Source organism: Halichoerus grypus, chromosome 4, assembly GCF_964656455.1.
Source record: "Halichoerus grypus chromosome 4, mHalGry1.hap1.1, whole genome shotgun sequence".
In the NCBI taxonomy this organism is placed as follows: Eukaryota; Metazoa; Chordata; class Mammalia; order Carnivora; family Phocidae; genus Halichoerus; species Halichoerus grypus.
In genome coordinates, this window is record NC_135715.1 from 136,297,852 (window position 1) to 136,306,362 (window position 8,511).

An 8,511-nucleotide genomic window follows, 5' to 3' on the forward strand; every position below is an offset into this window, starting at 1 on the left:
GATTTGGTATTAGAATTGCATTCCGGAGAATTCTCATTCTAGACCATCAACTTGTAACTAATTCTGATCTTTTTTTTTTTTTCCATTCAAAGACCCATTATCAATTACCACTCAGAGGTAGTTAAAGTAAGAATTATCCCAGGAATACATTGTCCTTTGCAGAAGCCCTGGAAAATATCTCTGTGAATGCATAGTTAATACAGTCCTACCGAAAGGCAAACATTTTCTGCCTAATAGAAACCACAATAGGGATCTTCCTAAGACATGGTTGTACATCAGGTTTTGCAAACCTGATCCTCCTTCAAATGCATTTGGGAAGTTAACTATTTAATGCAACTTGCAGTGAATTTGGATGGGGGAGATTTCCATCTTATAATGTGAATAATCTGCCTCCAGATTTGAAAGGTTCACTTATCAGACTTTCCTGAGTTAACGCAAGCTCGCTGGTGATGGTGGCAGATTAAAACAGGCCTCTGAAACAACCCCCACATGCAAATGTCATCACAGGCGTCAGCTCTTTCTGGAAGTCTCAGCCACCACCTTGTGACTCAGAGAGAGACGCTGGTCACTGGGATTTCGCTGCTTTCCCATGGAACTGACTTCAACAGCCAGAGATACGGGCAGATGCTGAGTGAGTCTTCTGTTGCTGAACACGAGTCAGAGACAGAATTCATTATGCAACAACACACATTTCTCATCTTTCAGATGCCAGATGTTCAAAGTATAAAAATACCTCCATGGGTCACTCACCAGAATAACACAGGCGGTGTTCCATTTATGAGCTCACACTGTGTCGGTGACATCACACTTGACCAGGAGGGCCCATGAGCTTTCTAACGAATCAATGAGAAACGCTGAAATAGATAAGTTCTCCTTTCCTGGGCCTCACTGCCCCCACCGAACCTGGGGTGCTTGCTTGCTTGAGTGTACAGAAGAAGTCCAGGAATCTGGATAGTTCCGTTGAGCTGAAGGGTAAAACATTTTGGGGACGGGGGTTGAATTTAATTGTGGCTTATGAGTAATGAAATTGCCACAGCAAAAGGTATGGTTTCCAGAAAGCTGTGACACCACATGAGCCCATTCACTCATGCACCAACATTACCTCCAAATGCATGATGGCGGCGGGGGGGGGGGGGGGAGAGGAAATCTCTTCCTCTGTTTTATGTTTTTGCCCCTCTCTGAATTTTAAGTGAAAAGGGAAAAATATAAAATCAGGAGCCTGCCTATCCCCTGAGACCTTTAAATTTAAGCTGGACCAAGCACTACCCGTGTATCACAGGCAACAATTTCACCCTGGCAGGGAAGTGGACTAAGTGACTTAATGGGTATTTTCCATCTCTAATTTCCATGATTAAAAGAAAGAGGTTGAGAGGGGTACATGTGGAGCCTATTGTGAGTTTGCCAATGAATCCTAATTTAGATCAAAGAGAGTCTATGTGACACTGAACCATAAACACCCTAGTGTGCGTTACTTCAAGGAAGTTGTTAGTGTGTCCCCGATGGCTATTATGTGATATAGTTGCACTCTAGAGCCTGCACCCTTTAATTACTAATATAGAAGAAAATCCCATATGAGCAGGAGGAATGTAAATGAGACCTCTGCTCTTTTGAACATTTTATGCATTTGCCAAATTAAAATTTGCTGTGGACTTGGGTTTTCCCTGATGGCTGTTGGTAGTGATCATTTGGCTCATGGGATTAAATCCGAATTTCCAAAAACTATTTCTGATCAGTGTGCACATTTCAGATCTTTATGTATGCTTTGCACTGAGACATGGATCATCAGAACCAGATTGGGAACAATTTCTTTGAAGTTTTCAAAGGTAGGGAAGAAATCCTCTTTCGTTCTCATCTTTCCTCAAGCCAAGCGTTGCTCAGCACAGGTGGAGGGGTATAACTGAGAGAGGGGCCTGTGGAGGCCAGAGTCTCAGGATCACCCCACACTCGTGCACTACCCCCAACATGGGCCTGTAGCTCCCGTGTAGAGAGGATCGTGCTTTAGGGACACAGTCTGATCATTGCCACGACCACCCTTGCTGACGTGGCGTTTGCTCATACCAAGATTTCAAGATGAATACGACCACAAATGTGAACTTGAGCAGCACGATTTTAATGGCATTTCCTTCTCTAGGATTCTTCTACCCTTAGCCTCTCTGCCCAAAAAGAGGATTGATAACAACTTTGCACTTAAATTAAGAGCTGAGCGTAGGCCCCGGCCTTGTACAAAAGCAAAGATGCTCATTAGGCAGAATGACCACCAGAGATATTAACCATTCAGGAGATTTGCCATGCCCAACACTGCATCTTGTTCACAAAGCAAACTCCTTCTTTGCCATCTGTCTCATGCTACAAAGAGATAATAATAATAAAATCATTGCTTAATGGGTAAACTAAGTAGAGGATAATTCTCTGGTAGATCATATCGGTGTTATTCTCCGAAGGATGCCATATTCTCAATGAGGCAGAGAACACAGGGGAGAGTGCATGATCCTGCACAAACGGGATGCCTAAAATCAAAAACCAATGCAGCATATGTCAGTATTTAAAGCCCCATCAAAGAAACATCCAACTTTTCAGCTGTAACCCAAATACAAATTTTCCTTACCCTGTCAATTAGCAGATTACAAAACTCCTGTAGCAGGAAGACCATTCTGCCAGCAAAGCCGTGGTGTTTGGAATGGGTCCAGGTCAGACAGATGGCGTGGAAAAGGGGTGAAATGAGACGTTCCCGATCGGCAGAGTCAACTGTTCTTCCATGCAACAAACGTAACCTTTGGAGGGCGGAGCGGCAAGGTGAAGAGCTTCTCCCGCACAGCTGGAGAAGCATACATGCGGCTGGAACCACCCAAGTAGTCAGTGACAAGCACAACAACGGGCTGGCGTAAGGGAAGCATTTAGAGAAGAAAAATATGCAAAATAGTAAATAAATGGAAACCTTATTCTCTGACACCTAGAAAGACCACCCCCCCATCGTAAGCCAATGGACGGAAAAAGCAAAGCTATATCTTCTCCAAGACATGATTGCTAAATTAGGATGAGAAAGTGTTCTTGCTGTCTTTGGAATGCTGACTATACTATAAACAATCAAACGATGTAACCAGGAGGGGAGGACAAAGGATATTTGCTATATTGTTATTAAATGCCATCTGTACATGTCACAGTCGATTTGCAAAACCGAGTCCCTTACAAACAGCACCTATGAGCTGCGCAGAAAGGCTTGGTTCAGAAGTTGATGACTAATGAAGTGATTATGCATAGTAGTAACAGTAATAGCCCACTGAATTTCAGAAGTGAGTTCTAAAATGTAAACACTCATTGATGATTTGTTTTAGAAATTTAAGAATTTAAATTCCCTTTCATTAAGATCAAAGCAGCAAAGCTACTTCATTAAATATTTTTAGGCCAGTAAAAGTGTCTCTGTCACTGTCTCTTTAATAACAACCGGCCATTTTAAGCACATCAGTGCCCCTAAGCCTTGAAACAACCCTGCAGATTGGAAAGATTCTCATCGATTCAGAGGTAAGAAATTAAAGATCCAAGAAAGGAACCTGGTCACCCCCTGGCAGGAGTCGGAAGAGCTGCTATTCCAATACCTGGGGTCTGGCTCAAAAGCCTGTGTTTCCACTCTTCTACGGTGCTCCCCAAGGAGGGAGTGAGTACTTGTTGCAAGTTCCAAGTCAAACTTTTGTCTGCAAATGGAGAAGTACCAGGTGATGATGTGCAGGTGAACTGGCCCAATGTAAAAGAGCCGGTTGGATGTATGTTCCTAATTTTGATTTCAGCTAGTTCCAGAGCTTTGCTAGAAATCACTTCCCCATGAAGTGATTTGTGCCCAAACACAAGCTGGAGTCTTACTTTTAGGCAGTTCTTCCTGAAGGTGTTCCTGCATGACCAGGAACCTGGTTCCACCCTGACACCAGTCTTCTGCCAAGAGACAGAGAGAGGCAACACATAGAAGGTGGTCGTGGTACTTCTGACGCTCACAGCGCCTTCCCTCCACCAAATCCTGATTCTTTTCCTTCCGCTATTTTTGCCCACTAACTTATAGAGGCTCAGGTCTTTATGTTGCAATAGCGTAGATTGGAAAACACCGAGGTCATTATCCCGAGGATGCTGGGCTAAATTCTTTTCAGCTGCATTAGTAAGAGCAGACTCTGTCTTCATACAGAGACTGGGTTTTCTCTGACATGAACTTGTTGGAACAAAGTGGGAGAAAACTCACATGTCATGCTCTGTCTACGATCGCCCCTGATTAGAGGGAATATAGACCTGGCAACGCATTGGATGCTATAGAGATTTCAGAACCAAAGCAAGGTCAACCTACCAAGCCTGGCGTGAAATTTTATGACTAGCACCACTGTTTTACTTCAGAACAACTATAAGAAAGATGATCCAATGATCAACAACAAGCAAACAACAAGCAACTTGGTCATCAGTTTAAAGTTTTCAACCCAGGTCCCTGCCCTATATCCACACCCTGCGAAGAGAAGGAGGGAAAAAAGCATAAAAGCCTCATAGAAGTAACAATTGCCTATTTTAATGTTGGCAATGTACAAATGACAATTACGTTGTTAATTGATAGTTATTTCAATGAGTTGTCATCCATGTAGATTGTTCAGATTAGCAATGTTGTTTTTGCATTGTGATTAAGCCGCTGGGTAGCTGCGTAAAAGCTGTTGTATTCTATGGTAGACACATTCTAACAACTCAGAAGAGAAAAAGGGCCAAGCCCCTTTAAAGAGACAGTTGAGTTTTAGAGAGAGGCTGGGAGATCTAAAACCTTGTTAAAATGTGATTTTTAACAGCATGCTACATTAATGAAGTGCAATATTTCATTCAAGAAGTTTCTGTGCAAATGAAGTATTAATAAGACAAAAGGCAGTAAAAGAGGGAGCAGCCTGGTTACCAAGCACACCAAAGAAAATATTAGCGCTGCCTAGAACGGGGCTAACACAGCCCCACGTTTGTCTCTGGAACACTCTCTCTCTCTCAAACTCAGGACAGGCACTGGTTTCTTTTCAGGGCTGGACACCAGAGCAAGCAAAACCCAAGGAGGCCTGGCCTGGAGGAAAGATTTAGAACAAATTCACAGCCCAAGACTAAAGAGCAATCATTAACTCTATATCTTTAAAAAAAACAAAACAAAACAAACAAAAAACTCTCCATCTTACTTAAAAGTTTCCTGTGGCTTTCCAATTTTGCCAAGACAACTTTGCCAAGACAGACTGAATTTTGAAGTTTTTCCACTGTCTAGAAGCTTTAAGTTATAGCTGTTGATCAGGAATATAAAAAAGTAATCTCCAAATCTGCAGGCAGCAATTCAAGAGGGCTCGACTGGCCCCTCCAATCTCACTGGGCGTCCTAGTGGCAGTTGCTCAAACCTTGGGTAGAGTAACCTGTTGGAAGCAAGCAGAATCTCGAGGCCATGTCATGGAATTTCTGCATGAAATTGGACAAAAACCATCATGTTAATCAAGTTTCTCTTTATTTCTTCTTAAATTAGGTCAAGCCAACAAGCCTGGCAATAATTCTTATTAAATTGGAGCAATATTCCTGTCCGTATCAATTCTACATAATTTAAAAAAAAAAAAAAAAAAACCCTCACCTTTTGGCAGTCGTTTGCATCGTTGCAGTATACCTACGCTTCACTCCCCCACCCCGGACACCTCCCAACATTGACATTGCTGCACTGTTCTACCACTTGATGGAGCAGCGGACATCTGCGGTTTGAACCTTCACAGAACTATTTCCCTACCTTCCGATAGGGACTCTCATTTTCTGAAAACCACCCCTAATCTACACTCATCCTCATGGTTTAAGAGGGACAGTCACCCCCTCCCAGGCTCAGGAGCGGGCATGTATCTCAGGCCTGACTCGTCAGGTTGTTGCATTCCTCTGGCCAGAGTAAGTGGGTCAAGGATGAGCACAGAACCCAGCCTGATAAGAATCCACCTTGGAACTTTTTCTGGAACTCCTAGGAAAGAGAAAGAAGCAATTTGGTGACAACTTTATATTTAGGTAAATATATTGTAGATAATGAGAGCCAGGTTTCTCACTGTCAGAGAAAAACATTAAAAGCCAGGAAAGAAGGGAGGCTAAATGAACCCCAAGATTTTGGGTTGAAATTGGAGATAGTAGTAGAAATTTGTGGTTTTTAAATATGTACCCAAAGAGGTGGATGGATTTTTGATATGCTCAGAAATAAATATATGTGTGTGTATGCATGAGTTAGCGTATTTCTTAGCTTGGTCTTCTGAGACAATACCCCAGGGGTGATACGCACACCTAAGGACCCAGATCTCAGGTTCCAAATACCGTTCTCCAATAAAAGGAACCAGGGCTTCTTGGAGACATGATCGATTCCAGGACTACGATAGAAAAAACAAAATATGAATCTGTAGCATCTCAAGGTGCCCGAAAGTAGGGAAGGGCTCCGAAATAATGACGGAGGCATATCAAAGGACACGAAAGGGCTTCCAATAGCCAAGGAGGAACAACTTGAATGACAAAATAAATAATGACAGTATTGGATTATAATAAGTGTCCCTGAGTCCATAATGATACCAATAAATAATTGAATAAATAAGTCAATGGAGAACAGACAGCTCTTTTTATAGAAAAATTCCAACCAATAAATATAGATGGAAGGAAGCAACTAGGAAATTACTATTAGAATAATATAGTAATACTCGTTGCAGGCAAGATCAACTAATGATTTCTAAAATTAGTGGGCAAAAGTTTGAGGAAAAATAAGGTATTTGTATGGTCTTAAAGTATCTCCTCCAAGATTTTTATTAGTTACAAAGATATTGTGAATTTTTCATTGGAGAAACATAGCTGATGCCATGTTAGATTAACGTTGCCATTATCATGACACCCTGACATCAAGTACCCCAAATACGATGGACTGGGAAGGGTCTATCATTGCTGAGATATCCTTTTTTTTTATTTTATTTATTTATCTGACAGAGAGAGACACAGCGAGAGAGGGAACACAAGGAGGGGGAGTGGGAGAGGGAGAAGCAGGCTTCCCGTGGAACAGGGAGCCCGACGCGGGGCTCAATCCCAGGACCCTGGGATCATGACCTGAGCCGAAGGCAGATGCTTAACAACAGAGCCACCCAGGTGCCCCTGTTTCTGAGATATTCTTAACACAAATGCACCATCTCAGTCTAATCATGAGAGAACATCACCCAGACTCAAGTGGAGTGATGTTTTGCAAAATAACTGATCAGTACTCTTTAAAAAGTATCAATGTCATGAGAGACAAAAATGGTTGAGGAGCTGTCCCAGAATGGAGGAGACTAAGGAGATGGGACATCTAAATAAGATGTGAGAACCTCAATTGGATGCTGAAGCAGATTTTCATGGAAAATCTGGCAAAACTCCAAGTCTTTATATTGTATCAGTGTTAAGTTCTTAGTTTCAATCACTGTACTTTTGTCACATAAGAAGTTAGCGTTAGTGGAAGCTGGATGAAGGGTATTCAAGAACTTTCTGAACGATTTTCGAAACTCCTCCACAAGTTAAAATCATTTCAAAATAGTTTTTGTGCTATTTTGTACAGCATGGGGACTATCATTAACGACACTGTATGGCATACTTGAATTTTGCTAAGAGAATAGATCTTAAAAGGTCTCATCACTAGAAAAAGACATTTGTAACTATAAATAGTGACAGATGTTAACTAGACTTAAGGTGATGGTCATTGCACAATATATACAAATATCAAATCATTATGTTGTACACCTGAAACGAATATATGTCAATTATATCTGTTAAATTTTTCAAGACTTAAAATAATTTTTAAAAAGTTTTAAACAGTTTTTTTTTTTTTAATATAGAGTGTCAATGTCAAGGGTTGTTGAAGATTACTGGGCAATGGGGCAGGAGGAAAGAGAGGCCAGGGCCTGGAGATATGAGCTCCTGGACCAAACTATGACTGAAGCTAATTTACTCCAAGACTTTTTGGTTGTTCCTGGACAAGGGTGCAAATAAATTTACTCTACCAATCAGTACATTTAAATAAGTATAGCAGATGTCCAGGCCATTGAGAAGAAAGAAGAAAAGTGCAGAGCAAGGAGAACGGCCAAATGTTAAAATAGTGTCATTAGTATCTAAAAAAAAAAAAAACTTGAAATGTTTGTAAATATGTTTCTCCAGTTTGCCCCACACTTCCGAATACCACTTCAGGTTATCAGGTGAATTCATGTATTGTCTAGGGATACTACCTACTAGGGTGCCTGAGAAAGGCAAGAAAACTCAACCCTAAAACATCTTCTGGTTGGTCATGCCACAGTTCATGAAATTCACCGCATCCATCTCCTTTGCGGTTAAGGCCCTGAAGATCTCTACTAAAATGTAAATCCTGTGGCCCAATCTATAAAGACTCATCCAGGTTCCATCTGGAAGAGTAATATATTATCAACCATTAGCAACTTAGCCCCAATTTATGAACCAGATTAAGCTCGGCCCCTTCGGAGGACCTCGGAGGAATGGGGCAGAGGATGT